Source organism: Mustelus asterias, chromosome 17 (assembly GCF_964213995.1).
Source record: "Mustelus asterias chromosome 17, sMusAst1.hap1.1, whole genome shotgun sequence".
NCBI lineage: Eukaryota > Metazoa > Chordata > Chondrichthyes > Carcharhiniformes > Triakidae > Mustelus > Mustelus asterias.
The window spans coordinates 89,267,502-89,283,697 of NC_135817.1; positions in this window are offsets into that span (position 1 = coordinate 89,267,502).

The window sequence follows — 16,196 nt, forward strand, 5'->3', positions numbered from 1 at the left end:
GTGCGCAGTGGATGTCGGTGCGCAGTGAATGTCGATATGCAGTGGATGTCGATATGCAGTGAATGTCGATATGCAGTGAATGTCGATATGCAGTGGATGTCGGTGCACAGTGGATGTCGGTGCGCAGTGAATGTCGATATGCAGTGGATGTCGATATGCAGTGAATGTCGATATGCAGTGGATGTCGGTGCACAGTGGCTGTCGGTGCGCAGTGAATGTCGATATGCAGTGAATGTCGATATGCAGTGGATGTCGATATGCAGTGAATGTCGATATGCAGTGGATGTCGGTGCGCAGTGGATGTCGGTGCGCAGTGAATGTCGATATGCAGTGAATGTCGATATGCAGTGAATGTCGATATGCAGTGAATGTCGATATGCAGTGAATGTCGATATGCAGTGGATGTCGGTGCGCAGTGAATGTCGATATGCAGTGAATGTCGATGTGCAGTGAATGTCGATATGCAGTGGATGTCGGTGCGCAGTGAATGTCGATGCGCAGTGAATGTCGGTGCGCAGTGGATGTCGATATGCAGTGAATGTCAGTGCGCAGTGGATGTCGGTGCGCAGTGAATGTCAGTGCGCAGTGGATGTCGGTGCGCAGTGAATGTCGATATGCAGTGGATGTCGATATGCAGTGAATGTCAGTGCACAGTGGATGTCGGTGTGCAGTGAATGTCGATATGCAGTGAATGTCGATATGCAGTGAATGTCGATATGCAGTGAATGTCGATATACAGTGGATGTCGGTGCGCAGTGAATGTCGATGCGCAGTGGATGTCGGTGCGCAGTGAATGTCGGTGCGCAGTGAATGTCGATATGCAGTGAATGTCGATATGCAGTGAATGTCGATATGCAGTGGATGTCGATATGCAGTGGATGTCGGTGCACAGTGGATGTCGGTGCGCAGTGAATGTCGATGCGCAGTGAATGTCGGTGCGCAGTGGATGTCGATATGCAGTGAATGTCAGTGCGCACTGGATGTCGGTGCGCAGTGAATGTCAGTGCGCAGTGGATGTCGATATGCAGTGAATGTCAGTGCGCAGTGGATGTCGGTGCGCAGTGAATGTCAGTGCGCAGTGGATGTCAGTGCGCAGTGGATGTCGGTGCGCAGTGGATGTCGGTGCGCAGTGAATGTCAGTGCGCAGTGGATGTCGGTGCGCAGTGAATGTCGGTGCGCAGTGAATGTCGATATGCAGTGGATGTCGATATGCAGTGAATGTCAGTGCACAGTGGATGTCGGTGCGCAGTGGATGTCGGTGCGCAGTGGATGTCGGTGCGCAGTGGATGTCGGTACGCAGTGGATGTCGGTGCGCAGTGGATGTCGGTGCGCAGTGGATGTCGGTGCGCAGTGGATGTCGGTGCGCAGTGGATGTCGGTGCGCAGTGAATGTCAGTATGCAGTGGATGTCGGTGCGCAGTGGATGTTGATATGCAGTGGATATCGGTGCGCAGTGGATGTCGGTGCGCAGTGAATGTCGATATGCAGTGAATGTCAGTGCGCAGTGGATGTCGGTGGGCAGTGAATGTCGATATGCAGTGAATGTCAGTGCGCAGTGAATGTCGATATGCAGTGAATGTCAGTGCGCAGTGGATGTCGGTGCGCAGTGAATGTCGATATGCAGTGAATGTCAGTGCGCACTGGATGTCGGTGCGCAGTGAATGTCGGTGCGCAGTGAATGTCAGTGCGCAGTGGATGTCGGTGCGCAGTGGATATCGGTGCGCAGTGGATGTCGATATGCAGTGAATGTCGATATGCAGTGAATGTCAGTGCGCAGTGGATGTCGGTGCGCAGTGGATGTCGGTGCGCAGTGGATGTCGGTGCGCAGTGGATGTCGATGTACAGTGGATTTTGGTCTACGGGGATTCAATTGTAAGGGAATAGATAGACGTTTCTGTGACCACAAACAAGACGCCAGGATGGTATGTTGCCTCTCCGGGGTACTGGGGTCAAGGATAGCTCAAAGGGGTTACAGGACATTCTGGAGGGGCAGGGTTTCTGATTCCTGGGGCATTGGGACCAGTTCCCATGTTACAGGAATAGGGCGGGGAAGAAGGCCTGCATAAGACACTCTCCCAGAGAGTCGGTGCCAATTCAATGGGCCAAATGGCCTCTTCCGCACTGTAGGGATTCTATGGTTTGCAAGAAGAATGCCCCTAGAGGCACTCCCCTACCATTTCCCATCATCCCTGAAAATGTTTCCTCTTTCTCTTTGATTGAATCAGTCTCCAGCACATACTCAGGCAGTGCAATCTAGACCCTGACCACTCACTGTGTCAAAGAAGTCTTTCCTCATGTCACCATTGTTTGTTTTGTGAAACATCTTTAATGTTCTTTGGTTTGCACATGCTCCCCATGTCTGCGTGGGTTTCCTCCGGGTGCTCCGTTTTCCTCCCACAGTCCAAAGATGTGCAGGTTTGGTGGATTGGCCATGCTAAATTGACCCTTAGTGTCCCAAGACATGGAAGTTAGTGGGATTATTGAGGTAAAAGCCTGGGGATAAGGCAGGGCGGGCTGGTAGAGGGTTGGGCCCTGGGTAACATGCTAGGTCGGAGAGACGATGCAGACTCGATGGGCCGAATGGCCTCCTTCTGCACTGTAGGGGTTCTATGGTTCTCAACCCTTCTGCTCGCTTCTCCCAATCTACTGTGTAGATCTGTCTACTCTAGCTAACCCTATTGACTTTGAATATCTCCTCCCAACATTCTCTTCTCCAAGGAGAGCAGTTTCTCAAATCTATCTTCATAGCTTAGGCTCCTCATCCCTGGAACACGCTCATGAACCTTCTCTGCACCTATATTAATACCTTCACCTCAGTTGTAAAGTATGGATATTTTGCTGCAATTGTACAGGGTGTTGGTGAGGCCACACCTGGAGTGTTGTGTGCAGTTTTGGTGTCCTTATCTGAGGAAGCATGTCCTTGCTGTAAAGGGAGTACAGCGAAGGTTACAGGACATTCTGGAGGGGCAGGCTGATTCCTGGGATGGCAGGTCTGTCATCTGAGGAGAGACTAAGTCGGTTAGGATTATATTCACTGGAGATTAGAAGAGTGAGAGGGGATCTCATAGAAATTTATAAAATTCTAACAGGATTAGACAGAGTAGATTCAGAAAGAATGTTCCCAACGGTGGGAGAGTCCAGAACTAGGGGTCATAGTTTGAGGATAAGGGGTAAACCTTTTAGAACTGAGGTGAGGAAAAATTTCTTCACCAGAGGGTGGTGAATGTGTGGAATTCACTCCCACAGAATGTAGTTGAGACCAAAACATTGTCTGATTTCAAGAAGAAATTAGACAGAGCTCTTGGGGCTAAAGGGATCAATAGATATAGGGGGAAAATAGTTTCTAAGTTTCTATGGAGCCCAAACTGGATGCAGTACTACAGTTGAGGCTGAACCAGTTTCTTATACAGGTTTATCGGAACCTGCTTTCTTTTTGTATTCCATGCCACTATTTATACAATCAGGAGTCATCGGGCAGAAGGCAGAAAAGTTGAGTTGATGTTGAAGAACAGCCACAACCGCATTGAATGGCAGAGAAGGTTTGAGAAGCTGACTCCCATTGCTTATGTTATTATTTTTAGGGTACTTACTTGGCCTGATATCTATGTATTGCCATTTGGTAGAGCGAGTCAATTAATCCCACAAGCCAGCTGGAACCCAGAGCCCTGATAACGTTTTGTAATCGGGTATTTATCCAATTCCATTTTTAAAGTTATTTTACTTTTCCACTGTCGTTTCCAGTTGTGTTCCAGTTCACAACAGCTTCCTGAATTCAAAAAAGGTTTTCCGATGTTGTCTCATTCTTTTTTGATCTTAAATCTCTGGTTACTGACCTTTCTGTCACTGGACACCGTTTCTCTGATGAGAACAAAGCCGTTTGTCTTTGAACACCTCGATCAAGTCTTCCTGTAACCTTTCTACTCTAAGGAGAGCAATGTCAGATCTTTCAGTCCCTCCACATTAGCATAGTTCCTATTTCCCAGCAGCATTCTACAAACTCTGTTCTGTGTGTGTGATACTCTGAGAAAACTATCTTCACAAACTGTATTTTTCTTTTAAAATGTGAAGGATATTGCATTATTTCGATACTTGGATTTTTTAATACAAAAAGGTCAGAATTTCATCTTTGTGCTCGGAGCAGCAATGTCTTTTCCAAGAAAGCACCTGACTGGCATTGTGTGCTGGGGAAGAGCTATTGGCCTGTCCCCGCTTTTATAGCAAACAAATAAACCAACTCAAATTAACTAAGGGACAAAGTAAAAGGGACAGCTCCCCAAAAGGAGGGGGAACAGCCCGAACAAAACCAAAGTACAAAGGAAACTTAAAACATTAAATCATAATGTGGTTATCAGGGTTTATAATGCATCCCAGCCCCTGCGGTGCCCAAAGGACGTGGAAGGCGTCAACCGCGCCTGTGAACACCGCATGCTCCCTCTCCACGGACGCCTGGCTGCGAATGTAGCCGCGGTAGAGAGGCAGACAGTCAGGCTGGACGACCCCATCGATCGCCTGCTGCCTGGACCTGTTAATGGCGCATCTCACCCAGGAGCAGGTTCACGAGGACGTCGCCTCCCGACCCGCCCCTCTCCACACCAGGTGTCCATAGATCAGGAGCGTGGGACTTAAGTGCAAACAAAACATCAATAATAAGTTCTTCAGGAAAACAAAAAGGGGGTGCAACCTAAGACACAAAACATAGACATGGTCCACGGACTCCACAAGGCCACAGAAGGGGCAAGCTTGGGAGCCCATGAGCCTATAGAACCTACGGTTGTACGGAACTGCTGCGTGCAACACCCTCCACCCCAGGTCCCCAAGATAATTGGGGGAGATCCCTCCGTAGAGGGACCTCCACTTCCCGGCGGCAACAAGGCCCGTCAAGGTGTATCCGGGCGACAGGCGAGGATGCGGTAGTGGAAGGTGTGCAGCAGCAGCCCGTACAGAAAACACCTCCGTGCGGTGGAAAAAGGCATGGAGGACATTTCCGTGAGGCTGCACCTCGGGGCACCTGACCCGAGAGAGGAGGTCTAGGCTTTGGGCTGGCATGTCTCCAGTTATTTTAATTGATGGGAAAGTAGTGCTTTAAAGGCAAAGATTCATGATTTAATGGAAATCACATGACAGAGATAGAACATCGAACAGTACAGCACAGTACAGGCCCTTCGGCCCTCGATGTTGTGCCGAGCTTTGTCCGAAACCAAGATCAAGCTATCCCACTCCCGATCATTCTGGTGTGCTCCATGTGCCTATCCAATAACCGCTTGAAAGTTCCTAAAGTGTCCGACTCCACTATCACAGCAAGCAGTCCATTCCACACCCAACCACTCTGAGTAAAGAACCTACCTCGGACATCCCTCCTATATCTCCCACCATGAACCTTATAGTTATGCCCCCTAGTAATAGCTCCATCCACCCGAGGAAATAGTCTCTGAACGTCCACTCTATCTATCCCCCTCATCATCTTATAAACCTCTATTAAGTTGCTGCTCATCCTCCTCCGCTCTAAAGAGAAAAACCCGAGCTCCCTCAACCTTTCCTCATAAGACCTACCCTTCAAACCAGGCAGCATCCTGGTAAATCTCCTTTGCACTCTTTCCAATGCTTCCACATCCTTCTTTTAGTGAGGTGACCAGAACTGCACACAATATTCCAAATGTGGTCTCACCAAGGTCCTGTACAGTTGCAGCATAACCCCACGGCTCTTAAACTCAAACCCCCTGTTAATAAACGCCAACACACTATAGGCCTTCTTCACGGCTCTATCTACTTGAGTGGCAACCTTCAGAGATCTGTGGATATGAACCCCAAGATCTCTCTGTTCCTCCACATTCCTCAGAACCCTACCGTTGACCCTGTGATCCGCATTCAAATTTGTCCTACCAAAATGAATCACCTTGCACTTACCAGGGTTAAACTCCATCTGCCATTTTTCAGCCCAGTTCTGCATCCTATCAATGTCTCTTTGCAGCCTACAACAGCCCTCCACCTCATCCACTACTCCACCAATCTTGGTGTCATCAGCAAATTTATTGACCCACCCTTCAGCCCCCTCCTCCAAGTCATTGATAAAAATCACAAATAGCAGAGGACCCAGCACTGATCCTTGTGGTACACCGCTGGTAACTGGTCTCCAGTCTGAAAATTTTCCATCCATCACCACCCTCTGTCTTCTATGAGGTAGTCATGATGTGGAGATGCCGGCGTTGGACTGGGGTAAACACAGTAAGAAGTTTAACAACACCAGGTTAAAGTCCAACAGGTTTATTTGGTAGCAAAAGCCACACAGCTTGTGTGGCTTTTGCTACCAAATAAACCTGTTGGACTTTAACCTGGTGTTGTTAAACTTCTTTCTATGAGGTAGCCAGTTACTTATCCAATTGGCCAAATTTCCCTATATCCCACACGTCCTTACTTTCTTCATGAGCCGACCATGGAGAACCTTATCAAACGCCTTACTAAAATCCATGTATACGACATCAACTGCTCTACCTTCATCTACACACTTAGTTACCTCCTCAAAGAATTCAATCAAATTTGTGAGGCAAGACTTACCCTTCACAAATCCATGTTGACTATCCCGGATTAAGCTGCATCTTTCCAAATGGTCATAAATCCTATCCCTCAGGACCTTTTCCATTAACTTACCGACCACCGAAGTAAGACTAACCGGCCTATAATTGCCAGGGTCATTCCTATTTCCTTTCTTGAACAGAGGAACAACATTCGCCATTCTCCAGTCCTCTGGCACTATCCCCGTGGACAGTGAGGACCCAAAGATCAAAGCCAAAGGCTCTGCAATCTCATCCCTTGCCTCCCAAAGAATCCTGGGATATATCCCATCTGGCCCAGGGGACTTATCGACCCTCAGGTTTTTCAAAATTGCTAATACATCTTCCCTCAGAATATCTACCTCCTCCAGCCTATCAGCCTGTATCACACTCTCATCCTCAAAAACATGGCCCCTCTCCTTGGTGAACACTGAAGAAAAGTATTCATTCATCGCCTCTCCTATCTCTTCTGACTCCATGCACAAGTTCCCACTACTGTCCTTGACTGGCCCTAACCTCACCCTGGTCATTCTTTTATTTCTCACATAAGGGTAAAAAGCCTTGGGGTTTTCCTTGATCTGATCCACCAAGGACTTCTCATGCCCCCTCCTCGCTCTCCTAAGCCCTTTTTTTAGCTCATTCCTTGCTACCTTGTACCCCTCAAGCGACCCAACTGAACCTTGTTTTCTCATCCTTATATATGCTTCCTTTTTCCTCTTGACAAGACATTCAACCTCTTTTGTGAACCATGGTTCCCTCACTCGGCCATTTCCTACCTGCCTGACAAGGACATACCTATCAAGGACACTCAGTATTTGTTCCTTGAACAAGCTCCACTTTTCATTTGTGCCTTTCCCAGACAGTTTCTGTTCCCATCTTATGCTCCCTAATTCCTGCCTAATCGTGTCATAATTACCCCTCCCCAATTATAAACCTTGCCCTGCCGTATGGCCCTATCCCTCTCCATTGCAATAATGAAAGACACCGAACTGTGGTCACTATCTCCAAAGTGCTCTCCCACAAACAAATCTAACACTTGGCCCGGTTCATTTCCCAGTACCAAGTCCAATGTGGCCCCACCTCTTGTCGGCCTATCCACATATTGTGTCAGGAAACCCTCCTGCACACACTGTACAAAAATTGCCCCATCCGACCTATTCGACCTATAAAGGTTCCATTCAATATTTGGAAGGTTAAAGTCACCCATGACAACTACCCTGCGACCTCCACACCTATCCATAATCTGCTTTGCAATTTCTTCCTCCACATCTCTATTACTATTTGGGGGCCTATAGAAAACTCCTAACAACGTGACCGCTCCTTTCCTATTTCTAACTTCAGCCCATATTACCTCAGTAGGCAGATCCCCCTCGAACTGCCTTTTTGCAGCCGTTAAACTATCCTTGATTAACAATGCCACTCCTCCACCTCTTTTACCACCTTCCCTACTCTTACTGAAATATCTATACCCCGGAACTTCCAACAACCATTCCTGTCCCTGTTATAACCATGTCTCCGTAATGGCCACAACATCGTAGTCCCAAGTACCAATCCACGCTCCAAGTTCACCTTCCTTATTCCGGATGCTCCTTGCATTGAAGTAGACACACTTCAACCCACCTTCCTGTCTGCCGGTACACTCCTGCGACCTTGATACCCTCCTCAGTACCTCACTACACTCAACACTGGCTTCTGGACTACAGCTCCTTTTCCCATCCCCCTGACAAATTAGCTTAAACCCCCCCGAAGAGCCGTAGCAAATTTCCCTCCCAGGATATTGGTGCCATTCTGGTTCAGATGTAAACCATCCTGTTTGTACAGGTCCCACCTTCCCCAGAATGTGCTCCAATTATCCGCGTAACTGAAACCCTCCCTCCTACACCATCCCTGCAGCCACATGTTTATCTGCACTCTCTCCCTGTTCCTCAACTCGCTAGCACGTGGCACCGGCAACAAACCAGAGATGACAACATGGTTTGTCTTGGCTCTCAGCTTCCACCCTAGCTCCCTAAATTCCTGTTTTAAATCCTCGTCCCTTCTCATACCTATGTCGTTGGTACCGATGTGTACCACGACTTGTGACTGTACCCCCGCCCCCTTAAGGATCCTGAAAACATGGTCCGCGACGTCACGGACCCTGGCACCCGGGAGGCAACATACCATCCGTGAGCCTCTTTCGCTGCCACAGAACCTCCTATCTGTCCCTCCAACTATCGAGTCCCCAATAACTATTGCTCTCCTGCTCTCCCCCCTTCCCTTCTGAGCCACAGGGGTGGACTCAGTGCTGGAGATCCGGTCACCGTGGCTTACCACTGGTAGGTCGTCCCCTCAACATTATCCAAAGCGGTGTACTTGTTGCCGAGGGGAACGATCACAGGGGATCCCTGCACTGACTGCTTCCTCCCAGCCCCTCTCACTGTCACCCATCTATCTTCATTCTTCAGAGTAACTACATCCTTGATGAGCTTTTAATTTTCGACTTGTGGTTTTGAATTCGGCTGGGTCTGAATGGTTGGTTCACTAATGTCCTTTGGGGAAGGAAATCCTCCATCCTTACCTTGTCTGGCCTACATGTGATTCCAGATCCACAGCAATGTGGTTGACTCTTAAATGTCCTCTGAAATGGCCTAACAAGCCACTCAGTTCAAGACTATTAGGGATGGGTAACAGATGCTGACATTGCCAGCAGTGCCCAAATCCCATGAAAGAATAAAAAAACTGAGAAAGGAGGAAGTTGCCTGAGTCGCGTTCTCCTTGCTTTGCCTGAAATGAAGGAGTCGGCAGTCTCCAGCTCAGAATCCTCAGCTCAGTGGAACTTGTCTGTCTTTGGAAATCCTAGAGGCTGAGGCTAGAGGGATTGGTCCAGCTATATTCTCCTCCAAGCTCTGTTGATGAGAGCCTCTGGACATCTCCTGGGACCAGCCTTCACAAGAGGGAGCTGCAGATTGACAGCATCAAAACTTTATTCCTTGTTTTCGAAAGCCTACCCAAGCCCATCTCTGCAGAGACCCAATCCATTTGTGCCCTCCTAGGATCCTCTGTGATGTAAATACCCCAGTGCAATAGCACACCTTGCAGGAAAATCTGGGCTAATGCAATTTGACAAAACAATTGAAGAACAAAGAACAGTACAGCACGGGAACAGGCTCTTTGGCCCTCCAAGCCTGCGCTGATCATGATGCCTGCCTAAACTGGTCCATATCCTGGTCCATATGCTCAGACAAAAACGCCACATAGCACAGGTCCTGAGAAACTCCTGTTTATAAATGAAACTCATCATGCAGAACTGTTATAGAGACACCACAAACTAAGAAACATTGAACTGACTGCACTATTAACATGTGATTTCTTAAACTATTTGTATTGCTTTTCTCCAAGCATTATTTTAATAGGTTTAACAATCTCAGTTCGCAAACACAGGAATCTCTTGTTTGTGGGTTAACACAGGCGTCAATCAGTTCTGGAGCCAGAATTTTGATTTCAGCTTCTCCCATTCCAAGCTTTAACTTCAATGTTTAGCAGCAGGATTGGAGCTCCCACCAAACTCCTGACAATGATTCAAGGAGAGAAGCCTTGAGGTATTGCCTGGCTTTAGTAAAGCTGCAAATCAGTACAAGCTGGCACAGGAACAGAGAAAATAGGAGCAGTTTCTTTCCTCAGCTTTTCAGAAAGGGATCAATGGATCTGCTATTTCATAATTTATAAACACCAAACTTGTGAGCGAGTTCTGCAGGTCCTTCAATCGTTACAGCACATTCCACTTGGAAGTGGAAGTTATTCTACTTTTAATTATTTGGTGTGAAGGATTTCTGCGCTTTGATAGATAACATGGCTATTTTAAATGAATACTGATATGAGGAAGATGATATACAAGGCTGAATTTCTGGGCCTCGATTGGGGTGAACACAGAGTTGGGCTTGTGTGGAATTCATGCCACCTCCCAGAGTGCATGTCTCCCAATTCAATCCCATTCCAGCTCCCAAAGGTGAGGGGATGGGGTGGAGGGAGCTTCTAACATCATTAAATGCCCATTACTGCCGATAGTCTGAAGCAGACTGCAATTTTGTATTGGGCAGCACTACAGCCAGGCTTGTGGCCCAAGCTGCCTGAGTGCTGCAACTGCAGTCACAGACCACACACAATGAGGACCCAGCTGCTAAGGGGATTGCTTTTTAAAGGTAAAATGAGTTGGAGACAGGGCATTTCGCTGTGGCATCAGCCTTTCTCTTACTTAATTCAAATGGCAAGCTGCTGCTTCTGTGCAGTGCCTCCTATTGGTCCTCCAGCTTCAAACACTCAGCCACCCGCCTTAACTGGACAGCAAACCCACCCTCGAGCCATTTATTGGGTAAATCACAGCTGGGTGACTGTGACAGTGTGGGCTTCTGAGCCTCTTTTTAGCCTGGGGTTCACATGCCCACGAGCAAAGTCCTGTCCTTAGTTCCACATAATATGATGACTGTGGCCATGATCTAATGGCCTGTAAAGCACGGGCACAAATCCCATAATGGCCGCTAAATCTCACAAGAGGCCAAGAACAGGATTTGCGCTGGCTTGAAATGAGATCTTCCCTGCCCCTGCTGGTAATCGGGTTCACACCCAGGAAGGACATGAGCCTGATTTTCATAATGAACATCACACTAACAGGCTCGAAACTGCTTCTTCCACGCTCATCCTAACAACCCACCCAGCTGACGTGGCACCGCACTGGCACAAATCACTACTGCTTTTCAAAAATCAAAATCAGTCAAGAAGACCACACCAGAAGGCACAGGTAACTATAGCCCTTGGACGGTGAGGAACATTCCCGGGCATTTCCCTGGGAAATCTGGCAGTGCCACCTGGCCGTGTCCCTTGGCAGTTCCCCTGAGAAGTGCCCATTGACAGTGTTCCTCTGGGGTATTCCACTGTGGGGGTTCCTCTTATCTATGGGTGGGGTGAGGGTGTTGCCCTTTTGTCTGGGAGTTCTTAATGTCCATGGGGGGTTTTCCCATGTCTGTGGGGGGGTCTTGATGTCCATCAGGGTGAATTATTTAAAACGGAGATCCTTTTAAAATGATCCCTTGATACCTAGCATTCCTAGATCCTGCCCCTCCAGCTGACTGAGTGAATCTCGCTTCCCCTTTGCACAGGGTGATGTTCAATGTGGCGAGGAAAGCCAACCATGGAGTCTTTGGGCAGAATTTTACCATCCCACTCGGGAATTGTAATGGGCAGGACACGGACCGTGCAAAGGTCCATTCCCCTTGGGCGGGATTTTCTGGCCTTGGGGTGAGTACGACTAGAAAATCCCACCCTTCGAATTTCAGACTCATCTGAGCCAACACTCTGTGCATTTTTGGGAAGATTCTGGCCTGTATCTAGGTTGTTGGGCTTTGTGTGATGCGTGAAGGTGGTACCAACACACACTGTGAGGTAGATTTTCATTTTACAACACATAATTAAACAGCAGCCTGCTTTACATCACTCCGTCAATGGAATTAAATTGCAAGGAGGTGTAAAACACTGTCGACTTGCTATTATCCATTTACACCGTTACACAAAGTCACAGGCTTCCCCTCCTGTGCTGATGGATATGATGTGCTGCAGCTGGTAGTTTTGCTGTTGTGTTTTACCAGCTGGCAATATTCCCCTCGCTGTGGGTGCAGACACCATCTAAATCATATTAATTGCAATGAAAATTACACCTTTTGTCCTAGCCAGATGATACAAGCCTCGCAAATGCAAAAGTTTCTCTTGCTGTTGTTTCTTTGACTGAAAAGGAAAATAACATTGCAGTGCAAACACCAAAAAAGTTACAGTTGATTCATGGAATAAGACAACAGCCCGACTTGATTCGAGCTAAGACCAGTATTAATTGCGACCAACAAACCAATGACTGTTCTAAACTAGGCATCCTGATAGAGTCAAATGATAGACTGTGCAAATCTATATTTCAACACATTCATCAACTGCAGAAGTTGGCAATGATCAGACACTCTGTAATGTTATTCATGCTGGAAGCAAAGGTTGTCATCTTAGAAACTATGCCACTGGGAGAAGCCTCGAGGTAATGCCTGGCATCAATTGTGGTGTTTTCACAAAGATATATAGCACTCACAAACCGAAGACTCTGTTTCACACCAGTGAGGGAACATCTGTAAGTCACTAATGATGGTGCGATGCTCTGTTGAATCCATATTTTACAGATTATTTTGAAACATGTTCTGGAAAGTGTCTGTGAAGTTCAGGCCAGGAATCAGCTGCATTTTTATTTTGCCAGTTAATTGCAGGATAAATTCATTGATCATGCATTTCCAGCGGGAACTCTATACAAGGTATTAGACACAGATTGGCACAATAACAATTTAATCTCTGAGTTAGAAGTTGGTGTTCTGTGGAATCCAGGCGAACATTTCAGTGCCGTGGCCACACTTAAGGTTTTTTAGTTACTATTTTTCTGCAGCAGCTAATTCCACAAACAGCACAAATGGCCAGTCAAACTAATCCTCATGGTTTTGGTTGAGAGATCAATATTGAGCAGAGCACCAGGAGAAACTCTCCTGCTCTTTTTCAAACCATACTCTGAAATCTTTAAATTGCATCTGAACAGGAAGCTGAACCTCAACTTAGCCTTTCCGCTTAAATATCACAGTCAAGAGTCATTTTAAATTTTACATTCAAATATCTGGGATTGGGGCTTGAATCCACAAACATCTAACCTAAAGCTAAGAATGCGACCAATAAACAAGCTGGTACTGGTGGCAGAATGGCTTCTGGGTCATTAACAACACACAGGCCACAACTAATGAGAATCCTTTCAGAGACAAATTATATCAGATTAGAGGAAGATCCTTTTGAAAATACCAAAGTTATATTAGATGCTTAATGCTGTATGCATAGGTGCGTGTATGTCAATGGCCAGAATGTTATTGGTCTGAGTGTTGACGACAGGACTGCAAGCCAGGAACATACCGCCTGTGGGAACTCCAAGCTGCAGTTTACAGCCATCCAGCAACTAATTTACTGCTATTGGGACACTCCCAGATGGGATCCTTCCTCCAAGCTGCCAGTGGCTCAGTCAGCTCAGCATTAGGAGCTGTGGCCACTGCTGGGACTGCATCCAGCAGAGACAACACAATGGAATCAGGCTGCCCTTCCAACTTATCAATGGGGTCTGGGGATTCTGGGACCAATCAGGTAGAGCCCGGCAACAGAGAGGGGGAGGTGCTGAGCGGGGGTTTGTGTTTGCCTCAAGCAAAGGTGGCCATTCTGCGGAGTTCCCGATTAGAAGAAGCAATTCACCACTGGTAAAATGATTTGATTTGATTTATTATTGTCACATGTATTAACATACAGTGAAAAGTATTGTTTCTTGCGCGCTATGCAGACAAAGCATACCGTCCATAGAGAAGGAAAGGAGAGAGTGCAGAATGTAGTGTTACAGTCATAGCTAAGGTGTAGAGAAAGATCAACTTAATGCAAGGTAGGTCGATTCAAAAGTCTGACAGCAGCAGGGAAGAAGCTATTCTTGAGTCGGTTGGCACATGATCTCAGACTTTTGTATCTTTTTCCCGACGGAAGAAGGTGGAAGAGAGAATGTCTGGGGTGCGTGGGGTCCTTAATTATGCTGGCTGCTTTATGAGGCAATGGGAAGTGTGGACAGAGTCAATGGATGGGAGGCTGGTTTGCGTGATGGATTGGGCTACATTCATGACCTTTTCTAGTTCCTTGCGGTCTTGGGCAGAGCAGGAGCCACACCAAGCTGTGATACAACCAGAAAGAATGCTTTCTATGGTGCATCTGTAAAAGTTGGTGAGAGTTGTAGCTGACATGCCAAATTTCCTTAGTCTTCTGAGAAGGTGGAGGTGTTGGTGAGCTTTCTTAATTATAGTGTTGGCATGGGGGGACCAGGACAGGTTGTTGGTGATCTGGACACCTAAAAACTTGAAGCTCTCGACCCTTTCTACTTCGTCCCCGTTGATGCAGACAGGGGCATGTTCACCTCTACGCTTCCTGAAGTCGATACCTGCGGCTGCAAGATGAGGCCCTTGATTGGCAATTCTGGTGGCTCAATTAGCATAAGGGCAGGAGGGTCATCTGCCAGGGGTCTGTATTGGGACTCTTTCTTGCCCTGATATATATTAATTATCTAGATCTTGGTGTGCAGGGGACAATTTCACAGTTTCCAGATGACACAAAACTGTTGTAAACTGTGAAGAGGAGACTGTAGAATTTCAAAAGGACAGAGACAAGTTGGTGGAGTGGGCGGATAGGTGGCAGATGAAGTTCAATGTGGAGAAGTGTGAGCTAATGCATTTTGGTAGGAAGAACATGGAGAGATAATATGAAATAAGGGATAATATTCTTAAGGAAGTGCAGGAGTGGACGGGACTGGATGATCATTGAAGGGGGCAGGACAGGTGGAGGGAGCAGTTAATGGAACACATAGTATTCTGTGTTTTACTAATAGGGACGTAGGGTACAAGAGCAAGATTATGCTGAACTTATACAAGACACTAGTTAGACCTCAGCTCGAACATTGTGTATAGGAAGGATGTGAATACATTGGAGAGAATGCAGAGGAAGTTCACACAAATGGTCCCAGGGATGAGAAACTTCAGTTATGAAGATAGATTTGAGAGGTTGGGACTGTTCTCTCTCAAGTCCAACTTTTATCAATCTATGCTGAGACTCTCTTCACCAATAGTCGGAACTACCTTATAAAAAAACAGCATGCTGATGTCTAATCCCAACTAGAAATATTCTTACCGTATTTCGGAAGAAAAATTGAAGGATAGTGGAAACGGCATCTGGACACACCATGTTTTGCAACATCAACACAATAAAAAAACAGAGCCTGGCAAAAGGTTACCTAGACTTGAAACGCTGGCTCGATTCTCGCTCCGCAGGTGCTGTCAGACCTACTGAGACTTTCCAACATTTTTCTGTTTTTGTTTCAGATTCCAGCATCTGCAGTATTTTGCGTTAATCTTATGTTTTACAGCATAATTATTGCAATGAATAACACTGTGATATGCACAAGAAAGCAGCTTCATTAGCCATTTTCCAGTCACAACATTTACATATGCTGATGTTAAAAGTTTTCACATCATCAATAACCTTCATTAATTAATGCCACTGTGATTAAAGCACAAGTGGAGAGACAATTTAAAGTCAGCAATAAATGTATTCCTGGTCACACCATTACCTGATACTGTAATATATAAATAGATAAAGATTGGAATAAAAGGTTCAGTCTTTTCAGAGGATCTTGTGAATCAAATTATATGCTCCGGTTTATATGAGGTATTTTGGTACGTTTCCACTTGTTTTACATACACACCACATCGTTATTCATTTCCATCGGCTTTGATCTTTTAACCATCTCACACAGACAATGGATGGTTGTTGTGAAGCAATGCACTCACATCAAGTCCTGTTCATCCCTTTGCTCGTTGATTTACATTTGCTCCCGATCCACCAATACCTCATTTTTCAAATTCTGATCCTTATGTTCAAATCCGTCCAGGAACTCACCTCTCTGCATCTTCCCCAACTCTACAACTGTCTGAGATCTCTGCACTCCTACAACTCTAACCTTTTGCGCATCCCGTAATTCCTTTGTCTCCTCATTGGCATCAGCACTGTAAGTTAACGAGGCCTGAAG